Source organism: Oncorhynchus gorbuscha, linkage group LG06 (assembly GCF_021184085.1).
Source record: "Oncorhynchus gorbuscha isolate QuinsamMale2020 ecotype Even-year linkage group LG06, OgorEven_v1.0, whole genome shotgun sequence".
Lineage (NCBI taxonomy): Eukaryota > Metazoa > Chordata > Actinopteri > Salmoniformes > Salmonidae > Oncorhynchus > Oncorhynchus gorbuscha.
The window spans coordinates 50804453-50821203 of NC_060178.1; the positions used below are offsets into that span (position 1 = coordinate 50804453).

The 16751-nt window shown below is 46.6% G+C and overlaps 1 non-coding gene across 1 annotated transcript; it reads left to right on the forward strand.

Annotated features, from left to right (window-relative positions):
• The first annotated feature begins 7714 nt into the window (after positions 1-7714).
• trnat-ugu lies at positions 7715-7790 on the forward strand. The gene has a single exon. It is a non-coding gene; the product is annotated as a tRNA-Thr (tRNA).
• The last annotated feature ends 8961 nt before the right edge of the window (positions 7791-16751 follow it).

Here is a 16751-nt window from a genome sequence, read left to right on the forward strand (position 1 = left end):
CATGTGTATGTGACCAAAACAATTTGATGTGATTTGATTTGAAAGTTTGGCCTTTGACGGTGTCACGCTGAAAGTCACTGATCTCTTCAAATCAGGCCATTCTACTGTCAATGTTTGTCTATGGAGATTGCATGGCTGTGTCCTTGATTTTTGTTATACCTGTCAGCAATGGGTGTGGCTGAAATAGCCAAATGCACCAATTTGAAGGGATGTTCACATACATTTGCAGTGTACATTCTTCATCAGAAACTAAAACTTATTTGGCAGTTTCTATCTATCTATTTTGATAGACTAGAATTGTCATATATTGGTTCGGTTTTGGAACTTATGGGTCTTATCTCCAATTTCATTAATATAATTAAAACACTATTTGCCAATTCCTCAGCCATAGTAATGACAGGCAGTACCTGCTCTGTTCCGGTCAGAATAATTAGAAGTAGTGGGCAAGGTGACCCCATTTCATCTATGCTATTTTTATTCTTTCGAGCACCTCGCCCAGGCATTTCGACTATCGAAAAAATCTACACCACTATCTCTCAATTCTACTGACCACATCATTTCATCATTTCATTTCAACATAAACGCTGTTGATTTCTTACTTTATCGAGACAATGTATCTCAATTCCTCCCAAAAACTCTGAAGATCATAGACAAATGAATTTCTATCTTATGTTATAAAATGAAATCTAACCACATCTGCCCAACTGCCTCTCAAGACCCCGATGGTGTCACACCCTGATAATTTTCACCTGACCTTGTGCTTGTCTCCCCCTACAGGTGTAGCCCATCTTCCCCATTATCCCCTGAGTACCTATATCTGTGTTCTATGTTTGTCTGTTTCTAGTTAATCTTGTTTGTCAAGTCAACCAGCGGTTTCTCTCAGAAATGTGTCATCCGCCACTCCTCTGAATCAGAGAGGTGCCATAATTGACATCCAAGACTTTGCCCACGGGGAACAGTGGGTTAACTGCCTTGCTCAGCGACAGAACAACATATTTTTACTTTGTCAGCTCGGAGATTGGATCCAGCAACCTTTCTGTTACCGGCCCAATGCTGTTACCGGCCCAATGCTGTTACCGGCCCAATGCTGTTACCGGCCCAATGCTGTTACTGGCCTAATGCTCTGCCCAGTAAGTTACTGTAATTTATTTTCCAGTACATCTACTGTGATCCATTTCACGGAAATCCGTTTTACAGTACCACATTTACAGTATACTACTGGAATTACCCACGCAGCGATACATTACTCAGTGTTCATTACAATTTAGCAGGCACTCTTGTCCTTAACTTTCAGTCAGTGCATTCAACCACAGTGGATATCATAGTCATAGCAAAGAAAACGTTTATGTAACTGTTACTTTAAATGTTGTTGTAGTTAAGTATAGGTCTTCAAAATAATTGTAATTACAACAACATATATTGATATATCTCTGAATATCTCTGGATAGTGCCAATACAATCACAGTAAATTGATGCCAGGGCAATGAAACAATACAGTAAAAGTGACTATTTGTTTCACCCGTCCTTGTGATTGTCTCCGCCCCCTCCAGGTGTCAACCATCTAGCCCCATCATCCTCTGTGTATTTATACCTGTGTTCTCTGTTTGTCCGTTGCCAGTTCATCTTGTTTGTCAGGTCTACCAGTGTTTTTGTTCTCAGCTCCTGCTTTTCCCAGTCTCTCTTTTTCTCACCCTCCTGGTTTGACCCTTGCCTGTTCTGACTCTGAGCCCGCCTTCCTGACCACTCTGCCTGCCCTGACCCTGAGCCTGCCTGCCGTCCTGCCCCTGACACTGAGCCTGCCTGCCGTCCTGCCCCTGACACTGATCCTGCCTGCCGTCCTGCCCCTGACACTGATCCTGCCTGCCGTCCTGCCCCTGACCCTGAGCCTGCCTGCCGTCCTGCCCCTGACCCTGAGTCTGCCTGCCGTCCTGACCCTGAGCCTGCCTGCCATCCTGCCCCTGACCCATCCTGTCCCCCTGACCCTGAGCCTGCCTGCTGTCTGCCTGCCCTGACCCTGAGCCTGCCTGCCGTCCTGCCCCTGACCCTGAGCCTTCCTGACCACTCTGCCTGCCCCTGACACTGAGCCTGCCTGCCGTCCAGCCCCTGACCCGGAGCCTGCCTGCCGTCCTGCCCCTGACCCTGAGCCTGCCTGCCGTCCTGCCCCTGTCTGCCTGCCCTGCCCCTGAGCCTGCCTGCCGTCCTGCCCCTGACCCTGAGCCTTCCTGACCACTCTGCCTGCCCCTGACACTGAGCCTGCCTGCCGTCCTGCCCCTGTCTGCCTGCCCTGACCCTGAGCCTGCCTGCCTGCCCTGACCCTGAGCCTGAGCCTGCCTGCCGTCCTGCCCCTAACCCTGAGCCTGCCTGCCATCCTGCCCCTGACACTGAGCCTGCCTGCCGTCCTGCCCCTGACCCTGAGCCTGCCTGCCGTCCTGCCCCTGATCCTGAGCCTGCCTGCCGTCCTGCCCCTGACCCTGAGCCTGCCTGCCTGCCGTCCTGCCCCTGACCCTGAGCCTGCCTGCCGTCCTGCCCCTGACCCTGAGCCTGCCTGCCGTCCTGCCCCTGACACTAAGCCTTCCTGACCACTCTACCTGCCGTCCTGCCCCTGTCTGCCTGCCGTCCGGCCCCTTTTGCTGTAATAAATATTGTTACTTCAACACGGTCTGCATTTGGTTCTTACCTGAAACCTGATAGATGGAGGACTCCATCTCCACTTTTTTGAAAAGCTATTAGCACGCACCGCTAACTAGCTAGCCATTTCACACCAGTTACATCAGCATGAAGGTGAATGTACAAGGCTGTAACAATAAAAGCCTTACATGATTTCATAGATAACGGGGTCTGCATTTGATGGTGAGGTATTCCAGATCAGGAAAACAAAAGGACTTGATTTCCTGTATGTTGCGACCATCACACCATGAGCTATTACTCATGAAACATACCCCTCTGCTTTTATTGTCCCCAGATAGTTCATTATTCCTGTCCACACGATGGACAGAGAACCCGGTGGGTTGGACGGATGGAGAAAAATCGAGGAAGAAGGCCACGTTTCCGTAAAACTGATTAGGTTGCAGTCCCTTATGTCTCTATGAAAGACATCAGCCGGCTTTCCGTCCTCTCCTCCGCATGAGCACATTGTGTGTGAATAAAGATTTTGTGTGATTCTATCACGACAACATGCATGTTTGTCTGATACTGTGTTGTGTTGCCTAGGCGTGTGTGTGTCTGTGTGTGTGTGTGTGTGTGTGTGTGTGTGTGTGTGTGTGTGTGTGTGTGTGTGTGTGTGTGTGTGTGTGTGTGTGTGTGTGTGTGTGTGTGTGTGTGTGTGTGTGTGTGTGTGGACAACGTCCTCAGAAAAACCCACAGGAATAGTAAACAAATAAAAATTGGACCAACGGGGAACATTTTGTTCGTCTCCACAAGGTCAAATGCTATTTGTAGGGGGTTTCGGGCAAAGGTTAAAATTTCAGTTTGGTTTAGGATTAAGGGTTAGTTTTAAGGTCAGGAGATAGGGTTAGGTTCAGGATTAAGGTTAAGGCTAGGTTGTCAGGTTAAAGTTAGGGTTAGGGTTAAGGTTATGTGAAGGGTTAGGGATAGGGAAAATAGGATTTTGAATGAGACTGAATTGTGCTTCCCCACAAGGGTAGTTAAAACTGTGTGTGTGTGTGTGTGTGTGTGTGTGTGTGTGTGTGTGTGTGTGTGTGTGTGTGTGTGTGTGTGTGTGTGTGTGTGTGTGTGTGTGTGTGTGTGTGTGTGTGTGTGTGTGTGTGTGTGTGTGTGTGTGTGTGTGTGTGTGTGTGTGTATGAGCTCGTGAGTGCATGCGTAATATGTCTATCAGCCTCAGGGCATTTCGTATTTTCATTGTGACATCAAAGAAGACATGATTTCCCCAATTTAAACAACATTCTTCTCAACCACACTACAGCAAACTTGAAAGATCAAAAGGAGGGGAGTAAAAGAGAGGAAGAGATGAGAGAGAGGGAGAAAGATTCATTTAGCTCTTTTCTTAGTTGATGTTTCATTTCGGTAAAGCTCCTGCATTGAGGAACCATAGCCTGGCTTTTTACACCTCTGTGTTCTGATTAAATTCTGATACGGTTCTTCTGATAGTATTTTGACTGGATTCTGATTGGATTCTGATACGGTTCTTCTGATAGTATTTTGACTGGATTCTGATTGGATTCTGATACGGATCTGCTAAATGGCATATATATATATATATATATATATATATATATATATATATATATATATATATATATTCTTCTGATAGTATTTTGACTGGATTCTGATTGGATTCTGATACGGTTCTTCTGATAGTATTTTGACTGGATTCTGATTGGATTCTGATACGGTTCTTCTGATAGTATTTTGACTGGATTCTGATACGGTTCTTCTGATAGTATTTTGACTGTGCTCTGATAGGAGTCTGATAGCATTTAAAATCAAATCAAATTCAATTGTATTTGTCACAAGCGCTGAATCCAACAGGTGTAGGTAGACCTTACAGTGAAATGCTTACTTACAAGCCCTTATACAACAATGACGTTTTAAGAAAATACCTCCCCCCAAAACAGTAAAACACCAGTCTCAACGTCAACAGTGAAGAGGCGACTCCGGGATGCTGGCCTTCTATGCAGAGTTGCAAAGAAAAAGCCTTACCTCAGACTGGACAATAAAAATGGGCAAAACAACACAGACACTGGACAGAGGAACTCTCTGTAATGTACTTGTCCTCTTGCTCAGTTGAGCACCAGGGACTCCCACTCCTCTTTATATTCTGGTTAGAGCCAGTTTGCGCTGATCTGTGAAGGGAGTAGAACACACGAGATCTTCAGTTTCTTGGCAATTTCTCGCATGGAATAGCCTTCATTTCTCAGAACAAGAATAAACTGACGAGTTTCAGGCTTGTTTCTGGCCATTTTCTGGCCATTTTGAGCCTATAATCTAACTCACAAATGCTGATGCTACAGATACTCAACTAGTCGAAAGAAGGCCAGTTGTAATGCTTATTTATTAGCACAACAATTTTCAGCTGTGCTAACATAATTGAGTGAACAGTCTTTGACTAGGGTGGCTGGAGTCTTTGACAATTTTTAGGGCGTTCCTCTGACCCCACCTGGTATAGAGGTCCTGTATGGCAGGAAGCTTGGCCCCATTGATGTACTGGGCCATACGCACTACCCTCTGTAGTGCCATGCGGTCGGAGGCTGAGCAGTTGCCATACCAGGCAGTGATGCAACCATGCTCTCGATGGTGCAGCTTTAAAACCCTTCGAGGATCTGAGGACCCATGCCAAATATTTTCACTCTCCTGATGGGGAATAGGTTTTATCGTGCCCTCTTCACGACAAGGCTGTCTCATCATTGTTGGTGATCAGGCCTACCACTGATATGTTATCCGCAAACTTAATAATGGTGTTGGAGTCGTGCCTGGCCGTGCAGTGATGAGAGAACAGGTATTACATTGGAGGCTGAGCACGCACCCCTGAGGGGCCCTCGTGATGAGGATCAGCGTGGCGGATGTGTTGTTACGTACCCTTACCACCTGGGGGCAGCCATCAGGAAGTCCAGGATCCAGTTGCAGAGGGAGGTGTTTAGTCCCAGGGTCCTTAGCTTAGTAATGAGCTTTATGGGCACTATGGTGTTGAATGCTGAGCTGTAGTCAATGAATAGCATTCTCACACAGGTGTTCCTTTTGTCTAAGTGTGATAGGGCAGTGTGGAGTGCAATAGAGATCGCGTCATCTTGGTGCGGTATGCGAATTGGAGTGGGTCTAGAGTTTTTGGGATAATGGTGTTGATGTGAGCCATGACCAGCCTTTCAAAGCGTTTCATGACTTCAGATGTGTGTTCTACGGGTCTGTAGTCATGTAGGCAGGTAACCTATGGTGGTTGCTTGAAACAGTGTTCTTGGAAGACACTTGCCAGTTGGGACTATGGTGGTCTGACCTGTTTGAAACATGTTGGTATTACAGACTCAAACAGGGATAAGTTGCTTCCTTTTTAAAAATGTCAGATTTGCAAAAGACACTTGCCAGTTGGTCAGAATTTTTCCCCCTCTGGTTGCACATTTAACATGCTGATATAAATGGTAAAACTGATTTAGTTTCCCTGCATTTAAGTCCCGTCACCCAGAGCACCACCTCTGGATAGCGTTTTCCGCTCATCTGACCTCTCCGGTATCCTTGTGAATGTTGACCTGTGTGGTGTGTGTGTGTGTGTGTGTCTTGCTGTGTGTGTGTGTGTGTGTGTGTGTGTGTGTGTGTGTGTGTGTGTGTGTGTGTGTGTGTGTGTGTATCACAAAGCTATCACTATCTGTGTGTGTGTGTGTGTGTGTGTGTGTGTGTGTGTGTGTGTGTGTGTGTGTGTGTGTGTGTGTGTGTGTGTGTGTGTGTGTGTGTGTGTGTGTGTGTGTGTGTGTGTGTGTGTATACAAGAGGAAGGTATAGGTCTTCACGTGGGCAGCAAAACCTTAAGACTTCCTTAAATATTGTGCTCCAGCACGTGTCTTACCAGAGGCTGCTGTTCTGTCCTGCTAGCTGCATGTTCTTAATGTCGCGTTCAGCCACAACTCACACGTTGCTAGGATATACACAGGGCAGATTAGCCACGCCACAAAGGCACCTGATCTTTTCCCACAAAATCTCAGTTTCCTTCTCCACATCACGGGATCTGGGTTTGGTCGGGTGTCATCCCTCCCGTCCAACTCACACACACACACACACACACACACAAAACACAAACAACACACCCACACACACACACACATCGTTCAGTGTTCTTAGAACACTACATGAACACACAGAAACAAATAGAACACACACATTTCACCTAATGCTTTCAGCTAAGTTAATTTATTTGTGTATGTGTGTATTGTGAAAATGCCCTGTCTTGGCCCACTATCACACAGTAATACACAATACACACACACCACTATTCACACAGTTGTCACAAATCAAATCAAACTTGATTTGTCACATGCGCTGAATACAACAAGTGTCCTGTAGACCTTACTGTGAAATGCTTACGTAGTGTTTTGTCCTGCTAGCAGGGATGAGTTGATGGTTAGGTGAGGTGGTTCCACTAGAGATCAAAACAAAGCCTTCAGCTGTAAATAATAGAATACAGTAGAATAAAACTTCATTGTCCCTTCAGGATGGACATTGTTCATAGGCATTACCTTCCATTGAAAGGATCACACACACACTCACATCGTACACATTTAAACCAGTCAGTCCATCCTACTGCATCCACCAAAAACATAGAGGACATTGACACGTTCACTCACAACTGACCGCTTTCCCAACTGCACTGGATAGATGAGTACATATACTCATGCAATTTGCTTTGTATTCAGTAGTCCAACATCACAAGGAAAGAATGGATGTTTGAACACGTGCTTCTTGGCCATGGGCATTCTGAAGCGCTGGTCAGGGGGAGGGGTTGAGGGAGGGGTTGAGGGAGGGGTTGAGGGAGGGGTTGCAAAAGACAGCCAGTGCCTTCTTCTTACTTTGCTGCTGTGTTCTTAGCTCTCAGGTACAGCACACAGAATTTACTGCAGCGTTTAGTCTTTTCAATCCCCTTGGAGCTTTCACTTAAACACTATCACACACACACAAACTCACACTATCTTCTTCTTTCTTCAGAGGAAGAGTTGAGGAGCTCTGTAAATCAATCGATTTTACACACAGCATGTGGATCATCCCTACAAAAGAGGTGAGTGTAGCTCAGTTGGTAGAGCATGGCGCTTGTAACGCCAGGGTAGTGGGTTCGATCCCCGGGACCACCCATACGTAGAATGTATGCACACATGACTGTAAGTCGCTTTGGATAAAAGCGTCTGCTAAATGGCATATATATTATTATTATTATATTAGAGAATGTAGTCAAATCAAATCAAATCAAATGTATTTATATAGCCCTTCGTACATCAGCTGATATCTCAAAGTGCTGCACAGAAACCCAGCCTATAACCCCAAACAGCAAGCAATGCAGGTGTAGAAGCACGTTGGCTAGGAAAAACTCCCTAGAAAGGCCAAAACCTAGGAAGAAACCTAGAGAGGAACCAGGCTATGTAGGGTGGCCAGTCCTCTTCTGGCTGTGCCGGGTGGAGATTATAACAGAACATGGCCAAGATGTTCAAATGTTCATAAATGACCAGCATGGTCGAATAATAACAAGGCAGAACAGTTGAAACTGGAGCAGCAGCACAGTCAGGTGGACTGGGGACATCAAGGAGTCATCATGTCAGGTAGTCCTGGGGCACGGTCCTAGGGCTCAGGTCCTCCGAGAGAGAGAAAGAAAGAGAGAATTAGAGAGAGCATATGTGGGGTGGCCCGTCCTCTTCTGGCTGTGCCGGGTGGTGATTATAACAGAACATGGCCAAGATGTTCAAATGTTCATAAATGACCAGCATGGTCGAATAATAGTAAGGCAGAACAGTTGAAACTGGAGCAGCAGCATGGCCAGGTGGACTGGGGACAGCAAGGAGTCATGTCAGGTAGTCCTGGGGCATGGTCCTAGGGCCCAGGCCAGTTGAAACTGGAGCAGCAGCATGGCCAGGTGGACTGGGGACAGCAAGGAGTCATCATGTCAGGTAGTCCTGGGGCATGGTCCTAGGGCACAGGTCCTCCGAGAGAGAGAAAGAAAGAAGGAGAGAATTAGAGAACGCACACTTAGATTCACACAGGACACCGAATAGGACAGGAGAAGTACTCCAGATATAACAAACTGACCCTAGTCCCCCGACACAAACTACTGCAGCATAAATACTGTAGTGTGGTGTAGTGTAGTGTGGTGTGGTGTAGTGTAGTGTAGTGTAGTGTAGTGTAGTGTAGTGTAGTGTAGTGTAGTGTAGTGTAGTGTAGTGTAGTGTAGTGTGGTGTGAGTGTAGTGTAGAGTAGTGTGTAGTGTAGAGTAGTGTAGTGTAGAGTAGTGTGTAGTGTGTAGTGTAGTGTAGTGTAGTGTAGTGTAGTGTAGTGTAGTGTAGTGTAGTGTAGTGTAGTGTAGTGTGGTGTGTGTGTATAATGGTGTGTAGTGTGGTGTAGTGTAGTGTAGTATAATGGTGTGTAGTGTAGTGTAGTGTAGTGTAGTGTAGTGTAGTGTAGTCTAGTGTGTGTGTAGTGTAGTGTAGTGTAGTATAGTGTAGTGTAGTGTAGTGTAGTGTAGTGTAGTGTAGTGTGGTGTAGTGTAGTGTAGTGTAAGTGTAGTGTGTAGTGTAGTGTAGTGTAGTGTAGTGTAGTGAATGTGTGGTGTGTGTGTTTGAGTGTAGTGTAGTGTAGTGTAGTGTAGTGTAGTGTAGTGTAGTGTAGTGGCATAGTGTGGTGTAGTCCTGGTGTGTAGTTGCATGGTGTGTAGTGTAGTGTAGTGTAGAATGTGTGTGTGTGTGTTTGAGAAGCAGCCTTGAGCGGGCATGCCCGTTCATCCTGGGTCATTGCATCTTGAGCTGTCCCCCTTCCCTCCTGCCTCACCCTCTTCTACTGCCTTACCCCCCCCCTTAGTCCTGGGCCTATGGGAGGAGTGGGGAAGGAGGGTGAGGGAGGGGGAAAGGATGTTGGGGTAGGAGGGGGAAAGGATGTTGGGGTAGGAGGGGGAAAGGATGTTGGGGTAGGAGGGGGAAAGGATGTTGGGGTAGGAGGGGGAAAGGATGTTGGGGTAGGAGGGGGAAAGGATGTTGGGGTAGGAGGGGAAAGGATGTTGGGGTAGGAGGGGGAAAGGATGTTGGGGTAGGAGGGGGAAAGGATGTTGGGGTAGGAGGGGGAAAGGATGTTGGGGTTGGAGGGGGAAAGGATGTTGGGGTAGGAGGGGAAAGGATTTTGGGGTAGGAGGGGGAAAGGATGTTGGGGTAGGAGGGGAAAGGATGTTGGGGTAGATGGGGGAAAGGATGTTGGGGTAGGAGGGGGAAAGGATGTTGGGGTAGGAGGGGGAAAGGATGTTGGGGTAGGAGGGGAAAGGATGTTGGGGTAGGAGGGGGAAAGGATGTTGGGGTAGGGGGGAAAGGATGTTGGGGTAGGAAGGGGGGGAAAGGATTTTGGGGTAGGAGGGGGAAAGGATGTTGGGGTGGGGAGGGGGAAAGGATGTTGGGGTAGATGGGGGAAAGGATGTTGGGGTAGGAGGGGGAAAGGATGTTGGGGTAGGAGGGGGAAAGGATGTTGGGGTAGGACTGCACTGGGAAAGGATGTTGGATCCTGTTTGATTGAGAGGGAGGGGAAAGGAGACAGGGTGGGGGAAAGGATGAATAAATACACAATGGTAATGATAACTTGGCTATATACATGGGGAAAGGATAATGTTACATGGGGTACCAGTACTAGGAGCTATATACATGGGGAAAGGAGACAGGGACTGGGGCTATAAATGGGGATGTAATGGGTAGGAGTACTGAGTAATGGGGAAAGGATGTTGGGGTAGGACTTGGCTATATACATGGGGAAAGGATGTTGGGGTACCAGGAGGGGGAAAGGATGTTGGGGTAGGATGGGGAAAGGATGTTGGGGTACCAGGAGGGGGCTATAAAGGAGACCAGTACTGGAGTGGGATAAGAGAAGGGGACTGCACTGGGAAAAGGGGAAAAGGGTTTTCCAGTTTTCCAAACTGCTCCAGAGAGCAGATCCTGTTTGATTGAGAGGATGATTACCCTCTCCTCTTCCAAATCAAATCAAAATCCATTTATTTTTGTCACATGCTTGGCTATAACATGGGGTACCAGTAGGTGTAGACGAACAGTGAAATGCTTACTAACGATAACCCTTCCCAACAATGCAGTACTGAGAAATACTATAAATAATAGAAAAATATTAACATGAGGAATAAATGGGGTACCAGTACAATGAGTAACTGATAACTTGGCTATATACATGGGGTACCAGTACTGAGTAACGATAACTTGGCTATATACATGGGGTACCAGTACTGAGTAACGATAACTTGGCTATATACATGGGGTACCAGTACTGAGTAACGATAACTTGGCTATATACATGGGGTACCAGTACTGAGTAACGATAACTTGGCTATATACATGGGGTACCAGTACTGAGTAACGATAACTTGGCTATATACCAGTACTGGGGTACCAGTACTGAGTAACTGATAACTTGGCTATATACATGGGGTACCAGTACTGAGTACCAACTGAGATAACTTGGCTATATACATGGGGTACCAGTACTGAGTAACGATAACTTGGCTATATACATGGGGTACCAGTACTGAGTAACGATAACTTGGCTATATACATGGGGTACCAGTACTGAGTAATGATAACTTGGCTATATACATGGGGTACCAGTACTGAGTAACGATAACTTGGCTATATACATGGGGTACCAGTACTGAGTAATGATAACTTGGCTATATACATGGGGTACCAGTACTGAGTAACGATAACGCTATATACATAACTGAGTTGATAACTTGGCTATATACATGGGGTACCAGTACCAGTACTGAGTAATGATAACTTGGCTATAACATGGGGTATAACTGAGTAATGATAACTTGGCTATATACATGGGGTACCAGTACTGAGTAATGATAACTTGGCTATATACATGGGGTACCAGTACTGAGTAATGATAACTTGGCTATATACATGGGGTACCAGTACTGAGTAATGATAACTTGGCTATATACATGGGGTACCAGTACTGAGTACTGATGGGGTACCAGTACGATAACTTGGCTATATACATGGGGTACCAGCTATATACATGGGGTACCAGTACTGAGTAATGATAACTTGGCTATATACATGGGGTACCAGTACTGCTATATACAGTAATGATAATGATTGGCTATATACATGGGGTACCAGTACTGAGTAATGATAACTTGGCTATATACATGGGGTACCAGTACTGAGTAATGATAACTAGGCTATATACATGGGGTACCAGTACTGAGTCGACGTGCAGGGGTACGAGGTAACTGTCAAATTTTGAAGTTGTTGAAAACGTAACATTTGGAAGTGTTTAAGGTTAAGCTTAGGCATTAACCTCGAAGGGTTAAGATAAGGGTTAAGGCTTGGGATAGGCTTTAAACAAAATCCTCAATAAACAACATGTAACGACGCTCACTGTTGCCCCTAGTGGCCAGTTTCAACATCATCTCCCGGCGTCCTGGACGGACGTCGAACACCGACTTGTACCACGGGTGACCAGACTGTGTGAACAACACCCTCTGAGGCACCTTGCGGTCGGACCCAAACATTTGTCATACCAAGCGATGACGCACACCGTTTGTTTTTTAGGGTCTGAGGACCCATGCCAAATCTTTTAAGCCTCCTGAGGGGGAAGTGGCGTTGTCGTGCCTTCTTCACGACTGTGTCGGTGTGTGTGGACCACGGTAGTTCCTCAATGGTGTGGACACGAGGAACATGAAGCTCTCGACCCGCTCCACCACAGCAACATTCCTTATCTTGTCAGCCCCATCAGTCAGCGCTCGTCGTGCCCAAACAGGGACAACCAGGGTGTGATAGAGAAAGGTAGCGAGCGAGAGAAAGCGAGAGAACAAGAGAGACAGAGAGAAAAGGCACAGAGGGGACTCCGCTACCTACTTCTGTCATTGTCTCTCGGCTGGTGATAAGAAATAGCGTGGCGGAGACAGTGAACTGTCTGGTCTGCAGAGGAAATGCCCAATCAGAGAGAAGAACCTACTGGGCATGCTCAGAACAACAACAAAAACAGTCTATGGAGGGAAAGAGAGGGTGAGTGGAGAGCGAGGGAGTCGTTGTGGTAGGAGAAAGAGGGAGGGGGAGAGTGAGGGGGAGGCTAGCATGACAGACAAGTTGGGAGAAAGATTGAGTGAGAAAAATAAATAAATGGAGTAAGAGAGAGAGGGAGGATAGGGGAGAGTGTGGCAGGCAGTGAGGGATTGAATAAGAGGAAAAGCAGTGTGATGGAGCAGCCTTAGGGCTGGAGGAATGTGGGGGTTCCTAAGTTCAAGAGGGTTTGATGGTGTGTGTGTGTGTGTTCAGGAGTTAGGAGAGGCGCCCCAGAATTAATTACCCAATCAAGATAACGAGCCAGGGAAAGACATTAGAGAGGTCACACCACAATTAACCCCTGCCCATACACTCTGAACACACACACACACACACACACACACACACACACACACACACACACACACACACACACACACACACACACACACACACACACACACACACACACACACACACACACACACACACACACACACACACACACACACACACACACACACACATACACACACACACACACACACCTCCATGTCATGTGTGTGTCCCATGTCTGAGAGAGAGAGAGAGACAGAGAGAGAGAGAGAGAGAGAGAGAGAGAGAGAGAGAGAGAGAGAGAGAGAGAGAGAGAGAGAGAGAGAGAGAGAGAGAGGAGAGAGAGAGGGAGAGAGAGAGAGAGAGAGGGAGGGAGAGAGAGAGGGAGAGAGAGAGAGAGGGAGGGAGAGAGAGAGAGGGGAGGGGGGTAGGTGGGTGGATTGGAGGGAGGGAGGGAGAGAGAGAGAGAGAGAGAGAGAGGGAGAGAGAGCGAGAGAGGGAGGGAGAGAGAGAGAGAGAGAGAGAGAGAGAGAGAGAGAGGGGGGGGGTAGGTGGGTGGGTGGGTGGGTGGGTGGGAGGGAGGGAGGGAGAGAGAGAGAGAGGGGGGTATGTGGGAGGGAGGGAGGGTGGGAGGGAGGGAGGGAGGGAGGGAGGGAGGGAGGGAGGGAGGGAGAGGGAGGGAGGGAGAGAGAGAGAGAGAGAGAGAGAGAGAGAGAGAGAGAGAGAGAGAGAGAGGGGGGGGTAGGTGGGTGGGTGGGAGGGAGGGAGAAAACCCAGTAAGCTACACAGACTCGTTAGAGGAAATCACAATACAAGATGACTGACCAACACCCAGTCATAATTAACACACTAACAGAGTTGAAGAGAGAGTATGTGCGTGTGTGTCATCTAATAGTGTATGGTAAAGTAACAGCTGTTTACTGTATAATACATTCCTCCAGACACTCAGATTACACAGCAGGAAGCATGAGCCTCATCAGCAGACAGACAGAGGCTCTTCTCACATACTGTACAGACAGACAGAGGCTCTTCTCACATACTGTACAGACAGACAGAGGCTCTTCTCACATACTGTACAGACAGACAGAGGCTCTTCTCACAGACTGTACAGACAGACAGAGGCTCTTCTCACATGCTGTACAGACAGACAGAGGGCCTGCTCTTCTCACATACTGTACAGACAGACAGAGGCTCTTCTCATATACTGTACAGACAGACAGAGGCTCTTCTCACATACTGTACAGACAGACAGAGGCTCTTCTCACATACTGTACAGACAGACAGAGGCTCTTCTCACATACTGTACAGACAGACAGAGGCTCTTCTCACATACTGTACAGACAGACAGAGGCTCTTCTCACATACTGTACAGACAGACAGAGGCTCTTCTCACATACTGTACAGACAGACAGAGGCTCTTCTCACATACTGTACAAAAACACAAACACACCCATTCGCAAGTGTCGGTTTGCTACAGAATGAGATTTACACTACAAAGATAGACATAATATAACATGGTGGGTTACTGTGTGTTTTGCGTGCCTACATTTAAACAGGCACCAATTACTGGCACAGCACTACACACAAACGGCACTATAAATCTGACTCACACAGTGCCAATGCTACACCTCTCTCGCTTCCCTGCTTTCCTTTCCTTCCGTCCTTCCTTCCTCCTTTTCCTGTCTTTCTCTGAGTCTGACTCTCACTCTCTTTTTCCACTCCACCCCTCTCTCTAGTAAAAGCATGAGGACAAAGACAGGAGAGGAGCATAATTTGTGTGACATCATTAAAAGTGGACCCACAGCATCCTGAACATGACAGGTCAGGAAGACAGGACTGGCTGGCAGTCAGACTAAGGCTCTAGAACACCATAGGAATATATTTTTAATGTGAAAAACACTAAAACCATATAAATCTTCAGCTACAAGCCACCTGTCAACTTCTAACATATTGATGAGTCAGCAAATCTTTCTTTAACTATAAACTTGTCTAGAATATGAAACGCAACCCCAGAGGGGGAAGTCGGCCAAAGTGGTAGCCTGGGGCTGGAGTTTGGAGTGTACCCAAATCCTCTCCACCTTTCATGGGGTAGCTCTGAGAATCTGACAGCCCAGTGGCACAGAGCTCAACAGACAGACAACAGCTTGCCTTGATAATCAGACCCAGCTGTGACTGAGGGGCAGAGACACAGGACTGACATACAGTACACCCCATTCCAACCCTCTGGTCTGGCTCCTTGTCAACAGGGAGCCTGGAAGAAGAGATGGGGTAGAGAGAGAGAGAAAGCGAGAGAGAGGGACAGAGTAAGAGAGTGATAAAGAGAGAGACATAGTAAAACAGAGAGAGAAAGTAAGAGTGAGACGGAGAGAGACAGAAGGAGGGACAGAGTAAGAGAGAGAGAGATAGAGAGAGATAAAGAGAGATAAAAAGAGAGAAAGTAAGAGTGAGACAGAGAGACAGGAGGGACAGAGTAAGGGAGAGAGAGATAAAGAGAGAGAAAGTAAGAGTGAGACAGAGAGACAGAAGGAGGGACAGAGTAAGGGAGAGAGAGATAAAGAGAGAGAAAGTAAGAGTGAGACAGAGAGACAGAAGGAGGGACAGAGTAAGGAGATAAAGAGAGATAAAAAGAGAGATAAAGTGAGAAGAGAGACAGGAGGGACAGAGACAGAAGATAAAGAGGGACAGAGTGAGAAGAGAGACAGAAGGAGGGACAGATAAAGATAAAGAGAGAGAAAGTAAGATAAAGGAGGGAGAGTAGAAAAGAGAGAAAGTAAGAGTGAGACAGAGAGACAGAAGGAGGGACAGAGTAAGGGAGAGAGAGATAAAGAGAGATAAAGAGAGAGTGAGACAGAGAGACAGAAGGAGGGACAGAGTAAGGGAGAGAGAGATAAAGAGAGATAAAGTAAGAGTGAGACGGAGAAGACAGAAGGAGGGACAGAGTAAGGGAGAGAGAGATAAAGAGAGATAAAGAGAGATAAAAAGAGAGAAAGTAAGAGTGAGACAGAGAGACAGAAGGAGGGACAGAGTAAGGGAGAGAGAGATAAAGAGAGATAAAGTAAGAGTGAGACGGAGAAGAGAGAAAGAGGGACAGAGTATGGGAGAGAGAGATAGAGAGAGATAAAGAGAGAGACAGTAAAACAGAGAGAGAAAGAGAGACAGAGAGAGACAGAAGGAGGGACAGAGTAAGGGAGAGAGAGATAGAGAGAGATAAAGAGAAATAAAAAGAGAGAAAGTAAGAGTGAGACGGAGACGACAGAAAGAGACATGTACTTGTACATTCTGTTGTTTATTTTTAAATTTTAAATTGTCCTTATTTTTCTTCTTTTATAATCATATTTTTATTTAATTAAATGTATCGACCGAAGATTATACAATACGACAGCAGTAGCGTTGCACCTGTATACATTATTATTTGTATTACTATTATTATTACTACCCGAAATGAACAGTATTTCATTATCATTGCATTGTACTGTACATACACTGAAATGCTGTACCACTATACTGCTTTGGCAATATCTACAAATTGTGTTTCATGCCAACAAAGCAATCTGAATCTGAATTTGAGAGAGAGAGAGAGAAATTTGGAGCAGGTTTCTCTCATCAGGTTGAGGGCTGATTAAGGCTGTCTGATAACGTTGGAATTCTGGCCCACGCTCCTCTCCTGGATGCTCTCCCCCTGCCTCTCTATCTCCCTGCAGTGCTGCCAAGGAA